Source organism: Anomaloglossus baeobatrachus, chromosome 2, assembly GCF_048569485.1.
Source record: "Anomaloglossus baeobatrachus isolate aAnoBae1 chromosome 2, aAnoBae1.hap1, whole genome shotgun sequence".
Classification (NCBI taxonomy): Eukaryota; Metazoa; Chordata; class Amphibia; order Anura; family Aromobatidae; genus Anomaloglossus; species Anomaloglossus baeobatrachus.
Window position 1 is genome coordinate 368,839,042 of NC_134354.1, and position 26,881 is coordinate 368,865,922.

The following is a 26,881-nucleotide window of genomic DNA, read 5'->3' on the forward strand; positions in this document are numbered from 1 at the left end:
CCAACAGGTGTTTGATCCATGAATCCCCCAATAAATTTTGAGGTTCAATTATAAGTGGTATTTAATCAGTCCTCCTCATGCTGTTCACATTTTGACATCATGAAACCAAACCGACACCTAACAAATGATCAACAGTAACATGCCATTGCGAGATTCCAAGCAAGGTATTCTCTGACGGACATAGCCACTGAGCTTAGAGTGTCACAGAGTGTAATCACCAGCATGTAGCAACAGAGATACAGAGAGATTGGAAGAGTTACAGAAATGCATTGGAGTGGACGTCCTTTGGCCAAATCCCACAATGATCCCGCACCACTTTATTGTGAACAATGCCCTTCAAAACTGGATGATACATGCAACACAACTATAGGCACATTTAAGGGAGGTAATAGACTCCAAAGTGTCAAGTCAGATCATTTAAAACAATTTACATAAGTGGGGTTTCCATGATAGTCGACCTGCAAGGGTACCTGACCACAGGACCAGGCACAGGTGTCACTGATTTGCTGGATGAGGGACAAGTGGGCCACAGTGCTGTTCATTGATGAAAGTTGATTCACACTTAAAATATAGCAAACTGGACGTGGTAATGGAGAAATTATTGATTAATTAGCGATATACCACTAACTGAACAAAATACGCCTAAAATATACCTTTTAATTAATACTATTTTAAAAAACGTGATTGTGCATAATAAAATACAAACAACTAGCAAATGCCACCGTATGGGAGGACGGGAGAATCCTTCAAGGACAAATAATTCAATGTTCTCCCTAAATCTATGTCCCATACACACAACTGTTTTCTTGGATATACAACCCGTGTGCAATGCACATCATCTCAATATAGGGAAACTGATAAATCAGGATACATCATCAACCCCTTATATCACAATTTAGCCCCTTCTGGGTATATCCGCAGCCCATCAGTCCAGTGACTCACATAGTATACAGCAATAGCCAATCGCTGTCAACCAACCACCGTCAGGGACGCCTAGATATAATAGAAAATGGAACAATCTCACCACGGTGTTGGTGTTGTTGTCTTGGAGTCAAAACATCCTCCTACTATGGTCACTGTTTGATCATCAGATAAGTGGGTCATTCCTGGGTCCCCCGGCTTTTTCCAGGTACTTCATAGGATCCAGTTTTTTACCACCTCTGACTATTAAAGCGCTCCACTCTCAACGCGTTTCCCTTCTCATCAGGAGAGCGGCGTATATGGATCCAGAAAGTGTCCTCACATCAATGGACACATGCTATCAAAAAAGAACGGAAATCAGTTTTTCAAACACTCTACAAACACATTGGGCTAGCGGTGTTCATGTCCCACTATAGCCTACTTACTGCGGTTCTTGCCTCCCACGTGTAACGACAAACACAGCCATACCTAGTACGCTGAATAATGGGTATTTAAAGCCGCCGCGGCGGCGTGTGACGTCACATCCGTCCATCGGTCACGTGACCGGAAATTGCGTGCGTAACCCGATGACGTGTGCGCGTCACCACACAGCATGGTGGAACGCATCCCATTGCGCTTGCGCAGTCGCATTGAGAGCGTTCGTTCCTCACATACCTCAAATTTATTAACCCCATCTTTCATAACTGGGTAAATGGTGCCAGGAATACGGGACAACTCCCTAAAATACCATGCAGTAATGGGAAACCCGTTGCAGTGTGATAAACACCACATAGCAAACAGGTAGTCCAGAAAGGATACAGCAAACCAGCATTTACCTATAAGGCAAGGAAAAGCTCAATTTCTGTGGTAAAATCGGAAACAAACGAAAAAAAACCCAAAAGAAGTCAGTTGTACAAACAGATACTTAAACCCACAGGAACAGAAAGCTGCTCAAAAATAAAAATACATAAAATGACAGTTTTTTCAATTTAGGTTGGGGACAGAACCGGGTTATCTTTACCTCAAATCCATTATGTCAAAGGCACAGCCGGGCCAAATACGATACGCAGAAAATAGAAAACAGAAACCCTTCACCATACTAACTACTAGTCTAAAAAAACTAACGAGGGCTCATTCCTACCTATCATGTGGGGGTCGGCACCCTAAAAAGACGGTGATTGGCGCCCCCACTCGGCCGACGACTGACCCTCCTATTCACTGGGCCTAAACACTACACAAAGGGTGCAAAGGACAGTGTTTCATTCAAGCCCCTTGGTTTCGTAGTGCCCAGCCAATAAATCCATTTGGTTTCTTGTCTCAGAATGCTTTTATCCCAGTCCCCCCCCCTTACTGGTACTGGTATCAGATCAATTCCCTGGAAGGAGATGAATTTGGGGTCTCCCTTGTGTTCATCATTAATGTGCCGTGCCAATGAGGTGTCATTTTTTAATCTGATGTCCCGGAGGTGTTCTCCTATTCTTCTTCTCAGTTCCCTCTTAGTTTTTCCTACATATTCCTTATTACACCTACATTTGGCCTTGTAGATGACTCCTCTGGATTTACAATTGATAAAGGTCTTAATTTCATACTGTTTGTTCATTACGTTCGAGAAAAAATGCCTCCCAGTTTTTATAAAGTTACAGGCTATGCAGCTCCCACATCTAAAGCAGCCATTCACCTCACTTGGAAGCCAAGTTTTTTTATGACTGTTGTTTTTGTTGGAGATAGAAAAATGGCTATGTACCAATCTTTCTTTTAACGAGCGTGCTTTCTTATAGGTAACCGCTGGATAGTCTGTTATCAGTGGAGCAATATCCTCATCTATTTTCAAGATGGACCAATGTTTTCTGAGTATGTTATGTACCTCCTCTGCACCATTGTTGTAAGTTGTGATGAACCTGATGGTTTCCTCTTTTTTATCCTTTTGTGATGGAGTATTCAGGATTTTGGTTCTATCCTTACACCTTACTTCTGAAAATGCCTGACTAATAACTTTACTGGGGTATCCTCTATCTTTTAAACGATCATTTAGGTCTTTAGACTGTTTTAGAAATAGCCCCTCCTCTGAGCAATTCCTCTTCAATCTTAAGAACTGCCCTTTCGGGATGCCCTTTTTAAGGTTTGTGGGATGCCCACTCTCCCACCTCAATAAGGAGTTTGTCGCAGTGGGTTTTCGGTATGTGCTTGTGACAATCTCACCACCTTCGTTTTTCTCTATCAGCACATCCAGAAACGGCAGTTTTCTATTATTCACCTCAAAAGTGAACCTAAGACCCAAGGTGTTAACATTAAGTGTCGATACCATCTCCGAAAGTTCAGTCTCTGTCCCTCTCCACAACATGAAAACGTCGTCGATAAACCGACACCACAAGAGAATTTTTTCTCTATTCATCACAGACTCCTCTCCGAACACCACAGTCTCCTCCCACCAGCCCAGGGTTAAATTTGCATACGATGGGGCACTAGGACTCCCCATCGCAGTCCCCCTGAGCTGGTGGAAGAAGGATCCCCCAAACAAAAATGTATTACATTTCAGGCCATAGTCCAATAGTTCCAAAATGAACTGGTTGTGGCGTTCAAACTGCCTACCCCTTTTCTTAAGAAAGTAGTCAATTGCCCTTAGCCCTACATTATGTTCAATTGAAGAGTATAGGGATTCAACATCTATACTAACTAGTAAGGTGTCATCATCAATCGTCACATCTTCCAGTTTTCTTAAAAGATCAGTGGTGTCTCTTAGGTATGAGTCCAGGGCCAACACAAAGGGTCTCAAAATTTTGTCAATGTAAAGTCCTGTATTCTGAGTAAGACTGCCTATCCCCGATACAATGGGTCTCCCCTTCAGGGGTTCAAGACCCTTGTGGATCTTGGGGAGGCAGTAAAATGTGGGGATAATTGGAAAAGATGGAAACATGAAGTCAAATTCGGTTTTATCAATCAGATTATCGGTTATGGCTCTAGAGAGAATGTCTTTCAACCTTACAAGGTATTCACCTGTGGGATTTTCCCTAACTATCTCATAACCATTCTTGTCATTTAGAATCTTAAGACACATTTCTTCATACTGGCTGACATCCATTATAACAATGTTGCCCCCTTTATCTGATTGTTTAACCACGATCTCATTATTCCTTTCTAGACCTAACAGACAATCCATCTCACCCTTCGTCAAATTATATCTCTTCCTATGTGTGATTTTTAACGATTCCAGATCCCTGGTCACCAAATTACAAAAAACGTCAATAGATGTTGTTTCATTCAGAATGGGTGGCATCTTATTACTCTTTAGTTTAAGGTCCGTGAAGGGACCTTTTCCCTCAACATTTGGATTGGGGTCTTCTAGACTGAATAGTAACCTCACATCATCTAATATCTCTAAGGGGATGCCCTGTTCTTTACAGATTTTTTTATTTTCATTACAAAAGAATTTTTTCCACCTTAACTTTCTCACAAAGAGATTCAAATCCTTTATGGCCTCAAAAAGGTTGAAATCTGAGGTTGGTACAAAAGATAGCCCTTTACTCAGCACTGTCATTTCGGGGGCTGACAGTACTTTTTTAGATAAGTTTATGATCTGAGCGGCTCCACCTGGGGGAATCCCCCTCCCCCCTGGTTCTTTTTGCTCCGTAAAAAATGTCCTTGCTCTAAAAAATGGCCAGGGTTATACGCACCCCTATTTTGGTACCTGCCTCTCCCTTTAAATTTATTTTTTCGATTTCTACCAGCTCCCTCAGTATCTGAAAAATCTGTATCTGTTGAGGTACCTTCAGTCTCACTAGGTTTACTAAATCTCTGTGCTGGAAAGTTATAGGCCTTGTTTTCTCTGAAATCCTGAACGTCTCTTACATAAAACTTGTGTTTTTTTTCTTTTAAATGGTATTGATGTTTTTCAATGACGTTCTGTAATGTAATTTCCTTTGTAGCAAAATCAGCATCCCCAGTAAATTTTCTCGTGATCTCTATTTGCTCTTTCAACAGGGCATCTAGATTACTCAAGTTCTTTTTTTCTTCCTCCAATAATAAGGTCATTAGTTTAAGTGAGCACTCCGTCACTTCTCTTTGCCAACTGGCAATTAATTCGGAGTTTTTATACCTGAAATTGGGAGCCAATGATATCCTTAGATTTCTAGGAACAATTTTATCTTTCAAATAACATTCCAGAGATTGGATCTCCCACCAGGAGGTTACTCTATTTTTATATATTTTAGTCAGTTCTCTGAAAGCCCCATTAATTGAGGGCGTAAATTTCTTTTGTACAAAACTTCCTTCGGAAAAGACTTCCCTTGCCTCCGAAACCCAAACACTTGTGTCAATTCCGGTTCCCAAGAAGCCAGCCATATCCCAGAAATTCAAAATATAGCAAACTGGACGTGGTAATGGAGAAATTATTGATTAATTAGCGATATACCACTAACTGAACAAAATACGCCTAAAATATACCTTTTAATTAATACTATTTTAAAAAACGTGATTGTGCATAATAAAATACAAACAACTAGCAAATGCCACCGTATGGGAGGACGGGAGAATCCTTCAAGGACAAATAATTCAATGTTCTCCCTAAATCTATGTCCCATACACACAACTGTTTTCTTGGATATACCACCCGTGTGCAATGCACATCATCTCAATATAGGGAAACTGATAAATCAGGATACATCATCAACCCCTTATATCACAATTTAGCCCCTTCTGGGTATATCCGCAGCCCATCAGTCCAGTGACTCACATAGTATACAGCAATAGCCAATCGCTGTTAACCAACCACCGTCAGGGACGCCTAGATATAATAGAAAATGGAACAATCTAACCACGGTGTTGGTGTTGTTGTCTTGGAGTCAAAACATCCTCCTACTATGGTCACTGTTTGATCATCAGATAAGTGGGTCATTCCTGGGTCCCCCGGCTTTTTCCAGGTACTTCATAGGATCCAGTTTTTTACCACCTCTGACTATTAAAGCGCTCCACTCTCAACGCGTTTCCCTTCTCATCAGGAGAGCGGCGTATATGGATCCAGAAAGTGTCCTCACATCAATGGACACATGCTATCAAAAAAGAACGGAAATCAGTTTTTCAAACACTCTACAAACACATTGGGCTAGCGGTGTTCATGTCCCACTATAGCCTACTTACTGCGGTTCTGGCCTCCCACGTGTAACGACAAACACAGCCATACCTAGTACGCTGAATAATGGGTTTTTAAAGCCGCCGCGGCGGCGTGTGACGTCACATCCGTCCATCGGTCACGTGACCGGAAATTGCGTGCGTAACCCGATGACGCATGCGCGTCACCACACAGCATGGTGGAACGCATCCCATTGCGCTTGCGCAGTCGCATTGAGAGCGTTCGTTCCTCACATACCTCAAATTTATTAACCCCATCTTTCATAACTGGGTAAATGGTGCCAGGAATACGGGACAACTCCCTAAAATACCATGCAGTAATGGGAAACCCGTTGCAGTGTGATAAACACCACATAGCAAACAGGTAGTCCAGAAAGGATACAGCAAACCAGCATTTACCTATAAGGCAAGGAAAAGCTCAATTTCTGTGGTAAAATCGGAAAGTACTTGTTTGTACAACTGACTTCTTTTGGGGTTTTTTTCGTTTGTTTCCGATTTTACCACAGAAATTGAGCTTTTCCTTGCCTTATAGGTAAATGCTGGTTTGCTGTATCCTTTCTGGACTACCTGTTTGCTATGTGGTGTTTATCACACTGCAACGGGTTTCCCATTACTGCATGGTATTTTAGGGAGTTGTCCCGTATTCCTGGCACCATTTACCCAGTTATGAAAGATGGGGTTAATAAATTTGAGGTATGTGAGGAACGAACGCTCTCAATGCGACTGCGCAAGCGCAATGGGATGCGTTCCACCATGCTGTGTGGTGACGCGCACGCGTCATCGGGTTACGCACGCAATTTCCGGTCACGTGACCGATGGACGGATGTGACGTCACACGCCGCGGCGGCGGCTTTAAAAACCCATTATTCAGCGTACTAGGTATGGCTGTGTTTGTCGTTACACGTGGGAGGCCAGAACCGCAGTAAGTAGGCTATAGTGGGACATGAACACAGCTAGCCCAATGTGTTTGTAGAGTGTTTGAAAAACTGATTTACGTTCTTTTTTGATAGCATGTGTCCATTGATGTAAGGACACTTTCTGGATCCATATACGCCGCTCTCCTGATGAGAAGGGAAACGCGTTGAGAGTGGAGCGCTTTAATAGTCAGAGGTGGTAAAAAACTGGATCCTATGAAGTACCTGGAAAAAGCCGGGGGACCCAGGAATGACCCACTTATCTGATGATCAAACAGTGACCATAGTAGGAGGATGTTTTGACTCCAAGACAACAACACCAACACCGTGGTGAGATTGTTCCATTTTCTATTATATCTAGGCGTCCCTGACGGTGGTTGGTTGACAGCGATTGGCTATTGCTGTATACTATGTGAGTCACTGGACTGATGGGCTGCGGATATACCCAGAAGGGGCTAAATTGTGATATAAGGGGTTGATGATGTATCCTGATTTATCAGTTTCCCTATATTGAGATGATGTGCATTGCACACGGGTGGTATATCCAAGAAAACAGTTGTGTGTATGGGACATAGATTTAGGGAGAACATTGAATTATTTGTCCTTGAAGGATTCTCCCGTCCTCCCATACGGTGGCATTTGCTAGTTGTTTGTATTTTATTATGCACAATCACGTTTTTTAAAATAGTATTAATTAAAAGGTATATTTTAGGCGTATTTTGTTCAGTTAGTGGTATATCGCTAATTAATCAATAATTTCTCCATTACCACGTCCAGTTTGCTATATTTTGAATTTCTGGGATATGGCTGGCTTCTTGACAACCGGAATTGACACAAGTGTTTGGGTTTCGGAGGCAAGGGAAGTCTTTTCCGAAGGAAGTTTTGTACAAAAGAAATATACACCCTCAATTAATGGGGCTTTCAGAGAACTGACTAAAATATATAAAAATAGAGTAACCTCCTGGTGGGAGATCCAATCTCTGGAATGTTATTTGAAAGATAAAATTGTTCCTAGAAATCTAAGGATATCATTGGCTCCCAATTTCAGGTATAAAAACTCCGAATTAATTGCCAGTTGGCAAAGAGAGGTGACGGAGTGCTCACTTAAACTAATGACCTTATTATTGGAGGAAGAAAAAAAGAACTTGAGTAATCTAGATGCCCTGTTGAAAGAGCAAACAGAGATCACGAGAAAATTTACTGGGGATGCTGATTTTGCTACAAAGGAAATTACATTACAGAACGTCATTGAAAAACATCAATACCATTTAAAAGAAAAAAAACACAAGTTTTATGTAAGAGACGTTCAGGATTTCAGAGAAAACAAGGCCTATAACTTTCCAGCACAGAGATTTAGTAAACCTAGTGAGACTGAAGGTACCTCAACAGATACAGATTTTTCAGATACTGAGGGAGCTGGTAGAAATCGAAAAAATAAATTTAAAGGGAGAGGCAGGTACCAAAATAGGGGTGCGTATAACCCTGGCCATTTTTTAGAGCAAGGACATTTTTTACGGAGCAAAAAGAACCAGGGGGGAGGGGGATTCCCCCAGGTGGAGCCGCTCAGATCATAAACTTATCTAAAAAAGTACTGTCAGCCCCCGAAATGACAGTGCTGAGTAAAGGGCTATCTTTTGTACCAACCTCAGATTTCAACCTTTTTGAGGCCATAAAGGATTTGAATCTCTTTGTGAGAAAGTTAAGGTGGAAAAAATTCTTTTGTAATGAAAATAAAAAAATCTGTAAAGAACAGGGCATCCCCTTAGAGATATTAGATGATGTGAGGTTACTATTCAGTCTAGAAGACCCCAATCCAAATGTTGAGGGAAAAGGTCCCTTCACGGACCTTAAACTAAAGAGTAATAAGATGCCACCCATTCTGAATGAAACAACATCTATTAACGTTTTTTGTAATTTGGTGACCAGGGATCTGGAATCGTTAAAAATCACACATAGGAAGAGATATAATTTGACGAAGGGTGAGATGGATTGTCTGTTAGGTCTAGAAAGGAATAATGAGATCGTGGTTAAACAATCAGATAAAGGGGGCAACATTGTTATAATGGATGTCAGCCAGTATGAAGAAATGTGTCTTAAGATTCTAAATGACAAGAATGGTTATGAGATAGTTAGGGAAAATCCCACAGGTGAATACCTTGTAAGGTTGAAAGACATTCTCTCTAGAGCCATAACCGATAATCTGATTGATAAAACCGAATTTGACTTCATGTTTCCATCTTTTCCAATTATCCCCACATTTTACTGCCTCCCCAAGATCCACAAGGGTCTTGAACCCCTGAAGGGGAGACCCATTGTATCGGGGATAGGCAGTCTTACTCAGAATACAGGACTTTACATTGACAAAATTTTGAGACCCTTTGTGTTGGCCCTGGACTCATACCTAAGAGACACCACTGATCTTTTAAGAAAACTGGAAGATGTGACGATTGATGATGACACCTTACTAGTTAGTATAGATGTTGAATCCCTATACTCTTCAATTGAACATAATGTAGGGCTAAGGGCAATTGACTACTTTCTTAAGAAAAGGGGTAGGCAGTTTGAACGCCACAACCAGTTCATTTTGGAACTATTGGACTATGGCCTGAAACATAATACATTTTTGTTTGGGGGATCCTTCTTCCACCAGCTCAGGGGGACTGCGATGGGGAGTCCTAGTGCCCCATCGTATGCAAATTTAACCCTGGGCTGGTGGGAGGAGACTGTGGTGTTCGGAGAGGAGTCTGTGATGAATAGAGAAAAAATTCTCTTGTGGTGTCGGTTTATCGACGACGTTTTCATGTTGTGGAGAGGGACAGAGACTGAACTTTCGGAGATGGTATCGACACTTAATGTTAACACCTTGGGTCTTAGGTTCACTTTTGAGGTGAATAATAGAAAACTGCCGTTTCTGGATGTGCTGATAGAGAAAAACGAAGGTGGTGAGATTGTCACAAGCACATACCGAAAACCCACCGCGACAAACTCCTTATTGAGGTGGGAGAGTGGGCATCCCACAAACCTTAAAAAGGGCATCCCGAAAGGGCAGTTCTTAAGATTGAAGAGGAATTGCTCAGAGGAGGGGCTATTTCTAAAACAGTCTAAAGACCTAAATGATCGTTTAAAAGATAGAGGATACCCCAGTAAAGTTATTAATCAGGCATTTTCAGAAGTAAGGTGTAAGGATAGAACCAAAATCCTGAATACTCCATCACAAAAGGATAAAAAAGAGGAAACCATCAGGTTCATCACAACTTACAACAATGGTGCAGAGGAGGTACATAACATACTCAGAAAACATTGGTCCATCTTGAAAATGGATGAGGATATTGCTCCACTGATAACAGACTATCCAGCGGTTACCTATAAGAAAGCACGCTCGTTAAAAGAAAGATTGGTACATAGCCATTTTTCTACCTCCAACAAAAACAACAGTCATAAAAAAACTTGGCTTCCAAGTGAGGTGAATGGCTGCTTTAGATGTGGGAGCTGCATAGCCTGTAACTTTATAAAAACTGGGAGGCATTTTTTCTCGAACGTAATGAACAAACAGTATGAAATTAAGACCTTTATCAATTGTAAATCCAGAGGAGTCATCTACAAGGCCACATGTAGGTGTAATAAGGAATATGTAGGAAAAACTAAGAGGGAACTGAGAAGAAGAATAGGAGAACACCTCCGGGACATCAGATTAAAAAATGACACCTCATTGGCACGGCACATTAATGATGAACACAAGGGAGACCCCAAATTCATCTCCTTCCAGGGAATTGATCTGATACCAGTACCAGTAAGGGGGGGGGACTGGGATAAAAGCATTCTGAGACAAGAAACCAAATGGATTTATTGGCTGGGCACTACGAAACCAAGGGGCTTGAATGAAACACTGTCCTTTGCACCCTTTGTGTAGTGTTTAGGCCCAGTGAATAGGAGGGTCAGTCGTCGGCCGAGTGGGGGCGCCAATCACCGTCTTTTTAGGGTGCCGACCCCCACATGATAGGTAGGAATGAGCCCTCGTTAGTTTTTTTAGACTAGTAGTTAGTATGGTGAAGGGTTTCTGTTTTCTATTTTCTGCGTATCGTATTTGGCCCGGCTGTGCCTTTGACATATCTGATTTGAGGTAAAGATAACCCGGTTCTGTCCCCAACCTAAATTGAAAAAACTGTCATTTTATGTATTTTTATTTTTGAGCAGCTTTCTGTTCCTGTGGGTTTAAGTATCTGTTTGTACAACTGACTTCTTTTGGGTTTTTTTTCGTTTGTTTCCGATTTTACCACAGAAATTGAGCTTTTCCTTGCCTTATAGGTAAATGCTGGTTTGCTGTATCCTTTCTGGACTACCTGTTTGCTATGTGGTGTTTATCATACTGCAACGGGTTTCCCATTACTGCATGGTATTTTAGGGAGTTGTCCCGTATTCCTGGCACCATTTACCCAGTTATGAAAGATGAGGTTAATAAATTTGAGGTATGTGAGGAACGAACGCTCTCAATGCGACTGCGCAAGCGCAATGGGATGCGTTCCACCATGCTGTGTGGTGACGCGCACGCGTCATCGGGTTACGCACGCAATTTCCGGTCACGTGACCGATGGACGGATGTGACGTCACACGCCGCGGCGGCGGCTTTAAATACCCATTATTCAGCGTACTAGGTATGGCTGTGTTTGTCGTTACACGTGGGAGGCCAGAACCGCAGTAAGTAGGCTATAGTGGGACATGAACACCGCTAGCCCAATGTGTTTGTAGAGTGTTTGAAAAACTGATTTCCGTTCTTTTTTGATAGCATGTGTCCATTGATGTGAGGACACTTTCTGGATCCATATACGCCGCTCTCCTGATAAGAAGGGAAACGCGTTGAGAGTGGAGCGCTTTAATAGTCAGAGGTGGTAAAAAACTGGATCCTATGAAGTACCTGGAAAAAGCCGGGGGACCCAGGAATGACCCACTTATCTGATGATCAAACAGTGACCATAGTAGGAGGATGTTTTGACTCCAAGACAACAACACCAACACCGTGGTGAGATTGTTCCATTTTCTATTATATCTAGGCGTCCCTGACGGTGGTTGGTTGACAGCGATTGGCTATTGCTGTATACTATGTGAGTCACTGGACTGATGGGCTGCGGATATACCCAGAAGGGGCTAAATTGTGATATAAGGGGTTGATGATGTATCCTGATTTATCAGTTTCCCTAATTGAGATGATGTGCATTGCACACGGGTGGTATATCCAAGAAAACAGTTGTGTGTATTGGACATAGATTTAGGGAGAACATTGAATTATTTGTCCTTGAAGGATTCTCCCGTCCTCCCATACGGTGGCATTTGCTAGTTGTTTGTATTTTATTATGCACAATCACGCTTTTTAAAATAGTATTAATTAAAAGGTATATTTTAGGCGTATTTTGTTCAGTTAGTGGTATATCGCTAATTAATCATTGATTCACACTTAGCAGAAATGATGGCTGCTAGTGATATTGAAAGCATCAAGGAGAGCACTATGCAGCATCTACTGTTTTCACCAGACGAGCCTTTGGTGGTGGTGGTGGTGTTACAGTGTGGGCAAGTATGTCTAGTGAATACAGAACTGCCCTACACTTTGTGAATGGTACAGTGACAAGCCCCTACTACTTGAATAACATCATTAATCCAGTCATTGTGACTCTGTATGAACAACAAAGGCCAAATTCCATCTTCATGGACCATATTGCTCTAGCTTATCGAGATCACATCATTAGGGAACCGCTGCTGGAGGCAGAAGTAATTCAAATGGAGTGGCCTGCACTTTGTCCAGACCTGAATCTCATAGAAAACCTACCGTATCATATCAGTTGAGTTGCCAGAGACTCGTAACTCGGTACCCCAGAACCTCAATGAACCTAGGGTCCTGCTTCAAGAGTGGGATGCCATGACTCAGCAGACAATAACTCGACTTGTGAACAACATGAGACATTGTTGTCATGCTGTAAATGATGCTAAACGCCACATGACATACCCACCACTGTTATTGGCTTTTATTACAATAAATTGTTTGAGATGAGGAAATCCCCATTGCATGCTTCATCTCAAATGTCCAACTTTCATGATAAAATATCACTGAAGTGCGAACTTTTTAAATTTTACATACATTTTATTCGAAAGCCAAATATCCAAAAATGTTTGTTAGTAGTGTGGCTCTAACTTGTGAAGTCCCTTTTAGTAATAGGTTTTTTTTGTCTAAACATGGTGATCTATTGTATATTTACACAGATAGTGCGCTATACGGTTAAAATCCACACTGGAAAAGTGCACATGATTTAGTGCAATTTGCTGTGATTTAGCAATGTGTTTTTGGGGCCAAACATATAGCAATAATGTACAATTCAGTGTTTACAAAATATTTCAAACCTAAACACATTAGAAAATGAAAACTAATCAATTGTATGATAAATAGTATATTACATAAGTGAGTACACCCACATTTTTGTACATTTTTTATTCTATCTTTTCATGGGATTCTAAAGATATGACACTTTGATACAATGTAAAGAAATTAGGGTACAGCTTGTATAATAGTGAGAATTTGGTGCTCTCTAAATGGCTTAACACACTTTTATTAATATCTAAATGGCTGGCAACAGAAGTGAGTACACCCAATAAGTGAAAATGACCAAAAAATGCCCAAAGTGTCAATATTTTGTGTGCTCGCCATTATTTTCAAGCACTGCCTCAACTCTCTTGGACATGGAGTTCACTAGAGCTTCACAGGACCCGCTGAAATTCTCTTCCACTTCTCCATGGCTAAATAACAGAGCTGGTGCATGTTACAGACCTTGTGCTCCTTCACTTTCCATTTGATTGTGTCCCACAGATGCTCAGGGTTTATGCCTGGAGACAGGCTTGGCCAGCCCAGCACCTTTACCATCACTTTCTTTAGCAAGCAAGGGGGCGTCTGGGAGGGGTTTGGGGTCATTATCATGTTGAAATACTATCCTGTGGCCCAGTTTCCGAAGGGACGGGATCATGCTTTGCTTCACTAAATCACAGTACATGTTGGTATTCATCATTCCCTCAAAGAACTTTAACTCCCAACAACCGGCAGCACTCATTCAGCCCCAAACCATGACACTCCCACCACTATACTTGACTGTAGGCAAGACACACTTGACTTTGTACTCCTCACCTCATTGCTACCACACACACTTGACACCATCTAAACCAAATAAGTTAATTTTGGTCTCATCACACCACAGAGTTCCAGCAATCCATGTCCTTAGTTTGTTTTCAGGAACTGATTGCGAGCTATCTTGTGCATCCTCTTTAGGAGAAGCTTCCTTCTGGGACAACAGCCATGCAGACCAATTTGATATAGTATGCAGTGTATGGTCTGAGCACTGACAAACAGACCCCCACCCCTTTAACCTCTGCTACAATGCTGGCAGCAATCATATGTCTATTGAAAAGACAACCTCTGGATATGATGCGGAGCATGTACACTTGACTTATTTTGTTGACCATGGCCATGCTGGTTCAGGGTAGAATCTGTCTTGTTAAGCCACTGTGTGGTCTTGGTCAACGTGCTGCAGCTCAGTTTTAGGATGTTGGCCATCTTCTTAAAGCCTAGGTGAGCACACCTTCTCCTTATTCAAACCTGTGGCTTTGTAACACTAATGAGTCACATGACACTGAGGAGGGGAAAGGGCTAATTGGGCACAATTTGGACATTTTCACTTAGGGGTGTACTCACTTTTTTGCCAGCATTTGGCACACCAAATTTACACTGTTATACAAGCTGTACACTGACTACTAGTGATGAGCGAGTATGCTTGTTACTACTCGGTACTCGCACGAGTATCACTGTACTCGGGCTACTCGGCGGGGACCGAGTAATCTCGCGATACTCGTGCTGTACTCGTGGTCTTCATCCCTGCATGTTGGCGCTCTTTTGAGAGCCAGCCCTCATGCAGGGATTGGCTGGCAGACCACTGCAATGCCACAGCCCTGTTAGTTGTGGAATTGCAGTGATTGGCCGGCCCGCACAGCGTGACCGAGCCTTTATACCGGCGGGCGCGCTGTGCTCTGCTCACAGCCATCCAGACAGTCAGTGCAGGGAGAGGGTTGCTGCTTCAGGGAAAGGTTTGCAGCCCTTTATAGTTAGTTCCGGAGCAGGGCTGCAAACAGTGTGACCAGAAGTCCTTCTCAGGACATACAATAAGTTGTATACAGGCAGGCAGGGAATAGCCAGGTCGGAGTACAGTAGCAGAGTCCTTCTCAGGACTATTGTTGCTATATACAGGCAGGGTATAGCCAGGTCGGAATACAGGCTAGTGACCAGAAGAGTCCTTGTCAGGACTATTGTAGCAGTATACAGGCAGGCAGGCAGGCAGGCAGGGTATATAGCCATTCCTAGTGGTGACCGTATACCAGCCTTCATCATATCTGGGGCTGGTGTACACAGTCTAAAACAGTCCAGATAGTGTCAGACTTCTCAGTAATTGTCGCTCCTAAAAACCTGTTAGGTTCTTAGTGCGTCCGTGCTTGCATTTAAAAACCACACGTGTGTGCCTGTCGGTGGCAGCGTACAGGTGCACTTGTGTGCGTTTTTACCAAACTATTATATAACGCACAAGTGTAGTGTATAATACACGTCAGTCAGCAGTGGCTGATAGTGTCAGACTTCTCAGAAATCTTTGCTCCTAAAACCTGTTAGGTTCTTAGTGCGTCCGTGCTTGCCTTTAAAAACCGCACGTGTGTGCCTGTCGGTGGCAGCGTACAGGTGCACTTGTGTGCGTTTTTCACAAACTATTATATAACGCACAAGTCTAGTGTATAATACACGTCAGTCAGCAGTGGCTGATAGTGTCAGACTTCTCAGTAATTGTCACTCCTAAAAACCAGTTAGGTTCTTAGTGCGTCCATGCTTGCATTTAAAAACCGCACGTGTGTGCCTGTCGGTGGCAGCGTACAGGTGCACTTGTGTGCGTTTTTCACAAACTATTGTATAACGCACAAGTGTAGTGTATAATACACGTCAGTCAGCAGTGACTGATAGTGTCAGACTTCTCAGTAATTGTCGCTCCTAAAAACCTGTTAGGTTCTTAGTGCGTCCGTGCTTGCATTTAAAAACCGCACGTGTGTGCCTGTCGGTGGCAGCGTACAGGTGCACGTTTTGCACAAACTATTATATAACTGTTAGGGCCAGGTGGACGGGCAGACCCAGGAGGTGGATCCACTGGGCCGAACTCCTTGATGATGGTAAGGGGTCCGGTAGCTGGAGCACTACAGGTAGCAGGTCAGTCCGTGTACAAGAGGAGAATGCAGAAGTCCCTGGGACCACGGAGTCACTGATGGTAGTCCGGGTGACGGAGCTCAGGTTCGGACGCCGAGATGTTGTCAGGCGGAGTCCGGAACCGAAGGAGCGAGAAGACGGGTCACCGCAGGGATCAGAGATGGAACGGACTGTCAGGATGGCAGATAGGCAGCGTTCGGGGTTCGGGATTCGGCAGGACCGGATGGCGAGGCAGGATCGGCTCTAGAAGAGAGAGAGGTGAGTATCTCACAGGAACACAAGGAGACCTGACTCCTAGCTTGGGAAACACGAAGAACAGGCCCCGCCCACTTGGACACTTAACCCCTTTATACCCTGTACCTGTGTGCCCAATTTCCTGTTAGTGGACGCTGGCCCTTTAAGAAAGGGTCAATGACCGCGCGCGCGCCCTAATGCGCATGCGCGAGGCCCGGATGCCAGAAGCCAGGGCAGGGAGCGGTGAGGAGGAAGCAGCAGAGCCGGGCTGGGGCTGAGAAGCCGACGGGCGCCGGGAGCAGGGACCAGGACTCCTAGGAACCGCAGGCACTGGAGGCTGGAGACCGGGGAGCGGCGGAGACCGGACAGAAGAACCGGGGAGTGACGCAGGGAAGCCGGGGAGCATGGCACGTGAGCCGGGGAGCAGAGCAGGGGACCCGGGGAGCGTGACAGTACCCCCCCCACGACCCCCTCCCCACAACCGGGACAGGAAGGCACGGATCAAAGGAGTACCCACATTCTCCCGGGGTTCCCAGGACCTATCCTCAGGACCATAGCCTGCCCAGTCCACCAGGAAGAACTGTCGGCCCCGTACAGTTTTCATGGCCACGATATCCCTTACCGCATAGATGTCGTCATCGGCAATAGGAGGAGGAGCCGAACTGGCAGCAGCGGAGAAGGGACCAAGGACAACCGGCTTGAGCAGGGAGACGTGGAAGGAGTTGGGTATCTTCATCGTGGCCGGGAGCTGCAGCTTGTAGGAGACCTCATTGATCTTGCTGAGGACTTTAAACGGCCCGATGTAGCGAGGTCCCAGCTTGTAGGATGGTAGCTTCAATCGGACGTACTTGGAAGCAAGCCAGACGAGATCTCCTGGAGAGAAACACGGAGGGTCCAGATGCCTCTTGTCTGCGTGTCTCTTCATCCGCAGTGAAGCACGTCCAAGGGACGCCTTAACAGAGTCCCAAATGGTTGCAAAATCACGGGCTACAGCATCAGCAGCAGGGACATCCGAGGAAGAGGATACAGGCAATGGGACGGAAGGCTGAAGTCCGTAAACGACATGGAAGGGAGAGCTGGAGGAGGACTCACTGACGTGGTGGTTATGGGAGAATTCAGCCCAAGGAAGAAGCGTGGACCAGTCGTCATGATGGGCGTTGACGTAGTGACGTAGGAAGGAGGTCAAGATCTGATTGACCCGTTCCACTTGGCCGTTCGACTGAGGATGGTAGGCTGAAGAAAAGTCCAGAGTCACTCCCAGATGTTTGCAGAGAGCCCTCCAGAAGCGGGAGGTGAACTGAGTTCCTCTGTCGGACACAATGTGTGATGGAAAGCCATGCAAGCGGAAGATGTGTTGTACATAGGCGTCAGCGAGTTCCTGGGCAGAGGGCAGTCCAGCCATAGGGAAGAAATGAGCCATTTTAGAGAACCGATCCACCACGACCCATATGACTGTGTGTCCGGAGGACAATGGCAAATCCGTAATAAAGTCCATCGCAATGTGTTGCCACGGTACTGAGGGTATAGGCAGAGGCAGAAGACGGCCATATGGCAGATGTTTGGGCGTCTTATTCCTGGCACAAGAGGAGCAGGCTGAGACAAAAGAAGCGACGTCCGTGCGAAGGGATGGCCACCAGTAATGACGTACAATCGTACTCCATGTTCTCTTCTGACCAGCATGACCGGCTATTTTCGAGGCATGGCCCCAATGTAACACTTTTTGCCTGTCAGTCTCAGAGACGTAGGTCTTCCCGGGCGGTATTTGGGCCAGAGTGACAGGAGTCACCGGAATGATCTTACTAGGGCAGATGATGGGCTGGGATGTCTCCTCCTCCTGCTCCATGGGCATGAATGACCTGGACAAGGCATCTGCGCGTACATTCTTGTCCGCGGGTCGGAAATGGAGCTGGAAATCAAATCTGGCAAAGAACAAGGACCACCTGGCTTGCCGTGGGTTCAGTCGCTGAGCAGACCGCAGGTATTCCAGGTTCTTGTGGTCCGTGTAAATAATAACGGGGTACACTGCTCCTTCCAGAAGGTAGCGCCATTCCTCCAGAGCCAGTTTGACTGCCAATAGTTCTCGGTCACCGATGGTGTAGTTGCGTTCAGGCGCTGAGAAGCTCTTGGAGAAGAAACCGCAAGTCACCATCTTCCCGGAGGAGGACTTCTGCATGAGCACTGCTCCGGCTCCCGAGGAGGAGGCATCCACCTCCAAGGTGAACTGTCGGTTTAACTCCGGACGGTGGAGCACAGGAGAGGAGGCAAATGCCCGCTTCAGAGAGCCAAACGCGGCGTCGGCCGCAGGTGACCAGTCCTTTGGATTAGCCCCCTTCTTGGTCAAGGCGGAGAGAGGAGCAGTCAGAGCAGAGAAGTGAGGGATGAACTGGCGGTAATAGTTGGCGAATCCCAGAAAGCGTTGGATTGCCTTCAGTCCAGAAGGAGGAGGCCAGTTGAGAATGGAAGAGACCTTCTTCGGATCCATCTGCAGTCCGGTATTGGAGATGACGTAACCCAGGAAGGGAAGAGAAGACTACTCGAAGACACACTTCTCGTACTTGGCGTACAGACGATTCTCCCTCAGTCGTCGTAGTACCAGCTGCACGTTCTCTCTGTGGGTCTGGAGGTCCGGAGAAAAGACCAGGATGTCATCAAGATACACCACCACACAGATGTAAAGAAGGTTCCGGAACACGTCGTTCACCAATTCCTGAAAGACTGCTGGTGCGTTACACAGGCCGAAGGGCATCACACAGTATTCATAGTGCCCATCGCGAGTATTGAACGCGGTCTTCCATTCGTCCCCAGAGCGGATGCGGACCAGGTTGTAGGCACCCCGAAGATCCAACTTGGTGAACACACGAGCTCCTCTAAGCCGATCAAACAATTCGGGGATGAGCGGCAGAGTGTTACGGAGGGCTATCTGATAAGAACCTAAAGGAGTATCAGACAGTCAGGGTCCACCGTGCAAAGACTCTGCTGCAGACTATGGCAGAGTGCAATACCTCTGTTAACTCACAGAAGGATATAATAAGTAAGTAAAGCAATTCCTCCCTTACTTGGAGGGTGTGTGGAATGATCTCTGTTAATAATCACAGAGACAAATGCAATGTGTGCAAAATGGCACCTACCTAGGTCCGCTCTTCTAGTGGTGCAAAAGAGACGAACAGCAGCGTAAGCCGCACAAAGCTCCTACCTGCGTTCGCTCCACTAGTGTGCGAGGACACGAACTACTAGATATGGCACCTGCCTAGGTCCGCTCTTCTAGTGGTGCAAAAGAGACGAACAGCAGCGTAAGCCGCACAAAGCTCCTACCTCTGTTCGCTCCCCTAGTGTGCGAGGATACGAACAACTGCCAGACGCAGTATAAGGAATGTTACCCTAGCGGCAACGTCCACCTACGAGTAGAATCACAAGGCCCAGCCAGACCATGTGCCTCAGGCACCTGCCTATGTCCGCTCCCCTAAGAGGTAAGGATACGGACAGCAGCCGAAGCTGTAAGGTATAAGAACGCTACCCTGCCGGTAGCGCTCACCTAGCATAGACAGAGGAATGCCTAGAGGAACGCGCACAGAGCGTCTACTCATATGCATGAACCAAGAGGACTGAGCACCATGCGGCGTGTGTCAGGGTCTTATATAGACTCTGTGCCTCATCCAAGATGGAGGACACCAGAGCCAATCCGCTGCCAGAACGACAGGAGTGACGTCATGCTGGCCTATCACCGAGCAAGCCGTCACAAGCACATGACCAGCGACCAATCGGCATAGAAGGTGTCAGAGACATGTGACCTCGTGTCAGCGATGATGTCACCCGCACATGTGCAATGGCTCCAAGATTGGACTTAGTCTCCGGCGCTCGCACATGTGCAGTAGCAAGAAATCTGGACTTAGTCTCCAGCGCTCGCACATGTGCAGTAGCAAGAAATCTGGACTTAGTCTCCAGCGCTCGCACATGTGCAGTAGCAAGAAATCTGGACATAGTCTCCAGTGCTCGCAGCAACCGTAACACAGAGGGTACTTGTTTTTCACGGTGATTTGGTTTAATCCCCGGTAGTCTATGCATGGGCGTAGGTCACCTTCTTTCTTCTTAACGAAGAAGAAGCCTGCTCCAGCAGGAGAGGAGGATCTCCGAATGAATCCCCTTGCCAGGCTCTCAGTGATGTAAGTAGACATGGCCCTTGTTTCGGCTGGAGACAGCGGATATATCCGTCCTCGAGGTGGTGTAGTTCCCGGGAGCAGGTCGATGGCACAATCGTAAGGACGATGTGGCGGAAGTACCTCTGATTCCTTTTTGTCGAAGACATCCGCGAAGGACCAATAGGCCGAGGGCAGTCCCGGTAGGGACTCTGGAATCGGAGGTCGTCAGATGGGTTGTATGGTCTTCAGACAGTTCTCATGGCAAGAAGAGCCCCATCGGGTGATTTCACCAGTGCCCCAGCTGACTGATGGTTCGTGTGTCTGTAACCAGGGAAGTCCCAGCAGGATTTGATGGGACATGTGTGGAAGGACGTAGAGAGCGATGTTCTCGGTGTGCAGGGCACCGATACGCAGTTCGACCGGCCTGGTGATCCAGGAGATGGTGTCAGAGAAGGGTCTCCCATCAACAGAGGCAATCACGAGGGGTTTGTCGAGTGGAGTAACAGGCACCTGGTACTTGTCCACCGTGGCCTGCTGGATGAAATTGCCTGCTGCCCCAGAATCGAGGTACGCCTCAGCCGTGAACCGCGTCTCTCCCGTTGTCACTTGCACAGTCCAGGTAACCGGGTCTGGGAGAGTCCCAGCACCTAGGGTGGCCTCTCCTACCAACCCTAGGCTTTGGAGTTTCCCGGCCTTTCTGGACAGGAGCGTAGCAGGTGTGTGCCCTCTCCGCAGTAGAAGCAGAGGCCCTTGGCGAGCCGCTCTGCTCGGCGTTGTTCAGACTGCCGCACACGGTCGATCTGCATGGGCTCGTGGACGGAGACACCAGATGCCGTGGACTGAAGTACGGCGGGCTTCTGCGGAGGAGAGGAATGCCGTACCGGACGTCTCTCACGGGACACCTCTTTGGATCGCTCCTGAAAGCGAATGTCCACTCGAGTCGCTAGGGTAATCAGGGCATCCAGGGTGGACGGTACGTCACGACCAGCCAGCTCATCTTTAATTCGACCCGAGAGTCCTTCCCAGAAGGCGGCGGTTAGAGCCTCGTTGTTCCACCCGAGTTCCGAAGCCAAGGTGCGAAAACGGATGGCGTATTGACCCACCGTCAGAGTCCCCTGACGTAACCGGAGAAGAGATGAGGCAGACGCGGAGGCGCGTCCGGGCTCGTCAAAGGTGCCACGAAATGCCTGCAGGAACTCCTGGATGTTCGTGGTCACAGGATCCTCCTTTTCCCACAAGGGGTTCATCCACGCCAGTGCCTCACCCTCTAGATGGGACATGATGAACGCGACCTTGGCTTGGTCGGAGGCAAACAAATGCGGCAGCTGCGTGAAATGGAGGGAGCACTGGTTTATGAATCCCCTGCAGGTCTTGGGATCTCCGGCGTACCGGGGTGGTGAGGCCAAACGAAGTCTGGAAGCATCCGAAGAGGCTGCCACGGGGGCTGGAGCCGTGGATTGTCTAGTGGAAGCCCGAGATGCTGAAGATGTAACTGACGCTTGTAGCGTGTTCAGGCGGGCGTCCACAGAAGACATGAATTGCAGCATGCGGGTCTGAGTCTCACGCTGGCGTGTGAGTTCCTCCTGCAGGGCTGCTAGTGCTTCAGCGGGATCCATGGCCTGTTCTTACTGTTAGGGCCAGGTGGACGGGCAGACCCAGGAGGTGGATCCACTGGGCCGAACTCCTTGATGATGGTAAGGGGTCCGGTAGCTGGAGCACTACAGGTAGCAGGTCAGTCCGTGTACAAGAGGAGAATGCAGAAGTCCCTGGGACCACGGAGTCACTGATGGTAGTCCGGGTGACGGAGCTCAGGTTCGGACGCCGAGATGTTGTCAGGCGGAGTCCGGAACCGAAGGAGCGAGAAGACGGGTCACCGCAGGGATCAGAGATGGAACGGACTGTCAGGATGGCAGATAGGCAGCGTTCGGGGTTCGGGATTCGGCAGGACCGGATGGCGAGGCAGGATCGGCTCTAGAAGAGAGAGAGGTGAGTATCTCACAGGAACACAAGGAGACCTGACTCCTAGCTTGGGAAACACGAAGAACAGGCCCCGCCCACTTGGACACTTAACCCCTTTATACCCTGTACCTGTGTGCCCAATTTCCTGTTAGTGGACGCTGGCCCTTTAAGAAAGGGTCAATGACCGCGCGCGCGCCCTAATGCGCATGCGCGAGGCCCGGGTGCCAGAAGCCAGGGCAGGGAACGGTGAGGAGGAAGCAGCAGAGCTGGGCTGGGGCTGAGAAGCCGACGGGCGCTGGGAGCGGGGACCAGGACGCCTAGGAACCGCAGGCACTGGAGGCTGGAGACCGGGGAGCGGCGGAGACCGGACAGAAGAACCGGGGAGCGACGCAGGGAAGCCGGGGAGCGTGGCAGGTGAGCCGGGGAGCAGAGCAGGGGACCCGGGGAGCGTGACAATAACGCACAAGTCTAGTGAATAATACACGTCAGTCAGCAGTGTCTGATAGTGTCAGACTTCTCAGTAATTGTCGCTCCTAAAAACCTATTAGGTTCTTATTGCGTCCGTGCTTGCATTTAAAAACCGCACGTGTGTGCCTGTCGGTGGCAGCGTACAGGTGCACGTTTTGCACAAACTATTATATAACGCACAAGTCTAGTGAATAATACACGTCAGTCAGCAGTGTCTGATAGTGTCAGACTTCTCAGTAATTGTCGCTCCTAAAAACCTGTTAGGTTCTTATTGCGTCCGTGCTGACATTTAAAAACCGCACGTGTGTACCTGTCGGTGGCAGCGTACAGGTGCCCGTTTTGCACAAACTATTATATAACGCACAAGTCTAGTGAATAATACACGTCAGTCAGCAGTGTCTGATAGTGTCAGACTTCTCAGTAATTGTCGCTCCTAAAAACCAGTTAGGTTCTTATTGCGTCCGTGCTTGCATTTAAAAACCGCACGTGTGTGCCTGTCGGTGGCAGCGTACAGGTGCACGTTTTGCACAAACTATTATATAACGCACAAGTCTAGTGAATAATACACGTCAGTCAGCAGTGTCTGATAGTGTCAGACTTCTCAGTAATTGTCGCTCCTAAAAACCTGTTAGGTTCTTATTGCGTCCGTGCTTGCATTTATAAACCGCACGTGTGTGCCTGTCGGTGGCAGCGTCAGGCTCCATATTGTCCCTGGATAGAGATGTGCATGAGGGCCTCAAAACATTGTTCCCATTGCAAAGGAGCGGGTCTCCTGTCGTTGTAATGCCCATTCTGAAAGAATGGGCGAAAAAATTTACCACTGGGGGTATACCTGAAACAACGGCCTAACTATTGTAACGGTCATCATGATGGCGCATGAGGAGAAGGAGGAGCAGTCCAGCGATTAGCCAAAGTCCAGAAGTGTGTTACCATGGGTGAGAGGAGGTACATGGCAAATTCCCGTTACAAACTTTAAATTCCGCTGTCATTTGCTGGTGGTGTGGTGAAGTCTGGCCCAATCCAACCCTTGTTCATCTTGATCAGAGTCAGCCTGTCAGCATTTACAGTTGACAGGCGGGTGCGTTTATCTGTAATGATTCCACCTGTGGCACTAAAAACACGCTCTGACAAAACGCTAGCGGCAGGGCAGGCCAGGACTTCCAAGGCGTAGAGAGCCAATTCATGCCACGTGTCCAGCTTGGATACCCATTAATTGTAAGGCACAGAGAAATGTCGGAGTACAGTTGTTTGATCTGCTACAGTTAGGTCCAGAAATATTTGGACAGTGACACAAGTTTTGTTATTTTAGCTGTTTACAAAAACATGTTCAGAAATACAATTATATATATAATATGGGCTGAAAGTGCACACTCCCAGCTGCAATATGAGAGTTTTCACATCCAAATCGGAGAAAGGGTTTAGGAATCATAGCTCTGTAATCCATAACCTCCTCTTTTTCAAGGGACCAAAAGTAATTGGACAAGGGACTCTAAGGGCTGCAATTAACTCTGAAGGCGTCTCCCTCGTTAACCTGTAATCAATTAAGTAGTTAAAAGGTCTGGGGTTGATTACAGGTGTGTGGTTTTGCATTTGGAAGCTGTTGCTGTGACCAGACAACATGCGGTCTAAGGAACTCTCAATTGAGGTGAAGCAGAACATCCTGAGGCTGAAAAAAAAAGAAAAAATCCATCAGAGAGATAGCAGACATGCTTGGAGTAGCAAAATCAACAGTCGGGTACATTCTGAGAAAAAAGGAATTGACTGGTGAGCTTGGGAACTCAAAAAGGCCTGGGCGTCCACGGATGACAACAGTGGTGGATGATCGCCGCATACTTTCTTTGGTGAAGAAGAACCCGTTCACAACATCAACTGAAGTCCAGAACACTCTCAGTGAAGTAGGTGTATCTGTCTCTAAGTCAACAGTAAAGAGAAGACTCCATGAAAGTAAATACAAAGGGTTCACATCTAGATGCAAACCATTCATCAATTCCAAAAATAGACAGGCCAGAGTTAAATTTGCTGAAAAACACCTCATGAAGCCAGCTCAGTTCTGGAAAAGTATTCTATGGACAGATGAGACCAAGATCAACCGATACCAGAATGATGGGAAGAAAAAAGTTTGAAGAAGAAAGGGAACGGCACATGATCCAAGGCACACCACATCCTCTGTAAAACATGGTGGAGGCAACGTGATGGCATGGGCATGCATGGCTTTCAATGGCACTGGGTCACTTGTGTTTATTGATGACATAACAGCAGACAAGAGTAGCCGGATGAATTCTGAAGTGTACCGGGATATACTTTCAGCCCAGATTCAGCCAAATGCCGCAAAGTTGATCGGACGGCGCTTCATAGTACAGATGGACAATGACCCCAAGCATACAGCCAAAGCTACCCAGGAGTTCATGAGTGCAAAAAAGTGGAACATTCTGCAATGGCCAAGTCAATTACCAGATCTTAACCCAATTGAGCATGCATTTCACTTGCTCAAATCCAGACTTAAGACGGAAAGACCCACAAACAAGCAAGACCTGAAGGCTGCGGCTGTAAAGGCCTGGCAAAGCATTAAGAAGGAGGAAACCCAGCGTTTGGTGATGTCCATGGGTTCCAGACTTAAGGCAGTGATTGCCTCCAAAGGATTCGCAACAAAATATTGAAAATAAAAAATTTTTTGGGTTTGGTTTATTTGTCCAATTACTTTTGACCTCCTAAAATGTGGAGTGTTAGTAAAGAAATGAGTACAATTCCTACAATTTCTATCAGATATTTTTGTTCAAACCTTCAAATTAAACGTTACAATCTGCACTTGAATTCTGTTGTAGAGGTTTCATTTCAAATCCAATGTGGTGGCATGCAGAGCCCAACTCGCGAAAATTGTGTCACTGTCCAAATATTTCTGGACCTAACTGTAGGTACTCCTTGAGCATCTGGGCAAACTTAGGATTTCTTGTGGCACTACCCCGCACCTCAGGGGCTGTGGTATGTGAGGGGCTGAGAAAACTGTCCCACATCTTAAAGACTGTTCCCCTACCTCTGGCGGATTGGACTTGTGCCCCTCTCGGCTGTACGCCTTGGTTGTCCACTGATTCCTGACCTATGCCGCTAGCGTTTTGTGAGGGGAATGCTTTGCCTACTTCCGTGACTATGGCCTTCTGGAACTGCTGCATTTTGCCTGACCTCTCCGCCTCGGGAATAAGAGACATAAAGTTCTCCTTTTAGCGTGGGTCTAACAGTGTTACCAACCAGTAATGATTGTCGGCCAAGATGTTCTTAACGCGAGGGTCACGAGACAGGCAGCTTACCATAAAGTCTGCCATGTGTGCCAGACTCTTAACAGCCATCACTTCAGTATCCTGACCAACACGATGACTGAACATGCTGTCCTCCTCCTCCTCCTCCTCCTCATCATCTACCCTGTCCTCTGGCCAGCCACGCTGAACCGAGGATATGACTGCATGTCATATCCTCAATTTGGCCAGAGAGTTGCTCCATGTCTTCATCCTCCTCCTCGTCATAGTCCTCCGCTGCACGTTGTGATGAGACGAAGCTGGGCTGTGTGTTATCACCCACACCCACTACTGTTTCTTGCTCAAACTCATCGCGCTCCGCCTGCAATGCATCATGGTTGTTTATTGAGCAGAGACCATTTTAGAATGCAGAGAAGCGGTATGGTGACGCTAATAATGTCGTCATCGCCGCTCACCATCTTGGTGGAGTCCTCAAAGTTTTGGCGGATGGTACATAGGTCGGACATCCATCTCCACTCCTCAGGTGTTATGTGTGGAGTTTGACCGATTTCCCGACGGCTTAGGTGATGCAGGTACTCAACAACTGCCCTCTTCTGCTCACATATCCTGACCAACATGTGCAGAGTTGAA